Source organism: Mus caroli, chromosome 15, assembly GCF_900094665.2.
Source record: "Mus caroli chromosome 15, CAROLI_EIJ_v1.1, whole genome shotgun sequence".
NCBI lineage: Eukaryota > Metazoa > Chordata > Mammalia > Rodentia > Muridae > Mus > Mus caroli.
Genome location: NC_034584.1, coordinates 20830730 through 20832651, shown reverse-complemented (window position 1 = coordinate 20832651; position 1922 = coordinate 20830730). Strand labels below are relative to the sequence as shown.

Genomic DNA, 1922 nt, shown 5'->3' with positions numbered 1-1922 from the left:
TGAGAGCTGGTGACTTCCATGAAAGCACAGGCACAAAAAGTCGAAGCCCTTTTTCCTAGGGTGCATTTCTTCGTTTCTTTCTCTCCGAAGTCCGGAGAACGTACCCTGAGGCGGCGCCGCCCACCCTTCCAACCCGAACCTGAGCTCTGGGCGGTGGCGCCTTGCAAAGCTGGAGCCTCCTGATCAGGCCTAGAGGGCGAGCATCTGCCGGAGGCGCCCCAGATGCTTGCCTTGGGGGACACCCTAAACCAGCGGATATCTGTCTTGATGGTTTCAAGGGAGGCATCGCGTCTTCCCCAGGCTCACTGCCTACGTGATAGCAGAATCTAAGCCCGTCGTCTGGAGCGGGGCTGGATTGGGGTGCAGAGAAAGCTGGTTACGGCGGGGGCGTAGTTCATCAGCCCCTTAAGTCTGAGCGAGAGCCTGAGCTACGTATTCAATGCTTTCAAATAAAATGTGTGCGAGACACAGAGAGGAGAGAAATCCACAGACAGTCCCGCCGGGGGTGGGGGTTGGGGGGGATGGAGGGGCGTGCAAGGAGGGAATAGGAGGAGGGGGACTGACAGAGACTGTTGGGGAGGCGGGTAAGGGATCTGGATGAGGAGAGCAGTGGGTGGGGGTGACTGTGCGGGTGTGGTGACGGGGGCGCTGGATCACGGGGCGTCTCGGGGCGCAGTGGCTGCTGGTGGAGAGAAGTTGGGGGACCCCCTCCCGGGTGGCGGGGCGCGAAAGGAGCAGGAGGGGTGAGGGCCGCGGGTTGGGAGAGGAGGGGCGGGCGCGAGGCGGGCGGGGTCGGCGAGCGGAGGAGCTGGGCGGGCGGACGCGCGGGGGGGAGGGCGCTGGGCAGGAAGGGGAGGGGGAGCGATCGAGAAATGCAGAGGCTGCAGCGGCGGCGGCAGTAGCGGCAGCGGCGACGGCGGCGGCGGCAGCGCTCCAACTCGCTCCACGCTCCGGGCTCCGCCGTCGAGCCGGGAGAGAGAGAGCCTTTGCTGAGCGACCAGGCACTCGGCCGGACGACACCAGCCACCCGGGCCCCTTGGAGGCACCGCGCTCACCCAGGGCCGCCACAGGCACCCAAAGCCGGTAAGGAGGCGCGCCGTGGGTCCCTAAGGCCATCGCGGACTCCGGGCCACCGGTTCCCCAGGGCCCCGCCCCACCCCGAAGCCTAGGGTTCTCCAACGGTGCAGCCGGGGTGCGGCCGGGTGTAGACACAGTGGGCATGGGATTCCTCTATGTGGGCTCTGTCGCATTTGGAAATCCAAGGTGATGCTCTCCCCCAGGTGGACAGCTTCGGCCTTTCGTAGGGTGGGGGGCTTGGAGGGGGGTGGCGGCGAGGCGGACGAACCGAGTTCGGGAGGGAGGGGGTGGTGGGTGGGGAGCTCTGGTGACAGGGAAAAACCGAATGCGAAACCTTTTAAACGCACCGAGTCCACTGGCCACGGTTCTGTGGGCTGAACCCAGCCTTCTGTCAGCGGAATCCGCACAGCCACGGAGTAGGCGCTCGGTGTGAGGGGCGCAGTAACAGAAGATGGAGGATGGGGGTGGGGTGGGGTGGGGAGGGAGAAAGAAGACGCGGAATCTGGTCAGATCGGAAGGGGCGGGGGTGGCTTGGCCCTCGGGACTCCTAGATCTTGGTTTAGGGTAACCGAGGAACACGAGGTTCGGAAGGCGGTGTGCACGTCCGGGGCAGATTAAAGCCCCCAGCCTGGTCTGCGGCTGAGCTGTCTTCCCACTAACCTGTGGACGTCGCCAGCATTTTATTTTAATTTTTGAGCCTTGCGCTCAGAGAGCGGGCCGCGCGCCTCCACCGCCGCCCCAGCCTGGGGGTGTGTGTGGGCTTGAACCTGACAGCCCGCGGCCCGAGCGGGCTCAACCCTTCTGCAAGCCAAGATTTCTATAGTTCCCCCCCCCCCCCCCCCCCC

At 65.1% G+C, this 1922-nt stretch overlaps 1 protein-coding gene across 1 annotated transcript in view; it reads left to right on the top strand.

Annotated features, from left to right (window-relative positions):
* The first annotated feature begins 870 nt into the window (after nucleotides 1-870).
* Basp1 (brain abundant membrane attached signal protein 1) overlaps nucleotides 871-1922 on the top strand; it is a 50381-nt gene continuing 49329 nt past the window's right edge. The window contains exon 1 of the mRNA XM_021183915.1: nucleotides 871-1083. The gene's annotated coding sequence lies outside the window, so the exon portion shown is untranslated. The remainder of the gene's footprint in view (nucleotides 1084-1922) is intronic.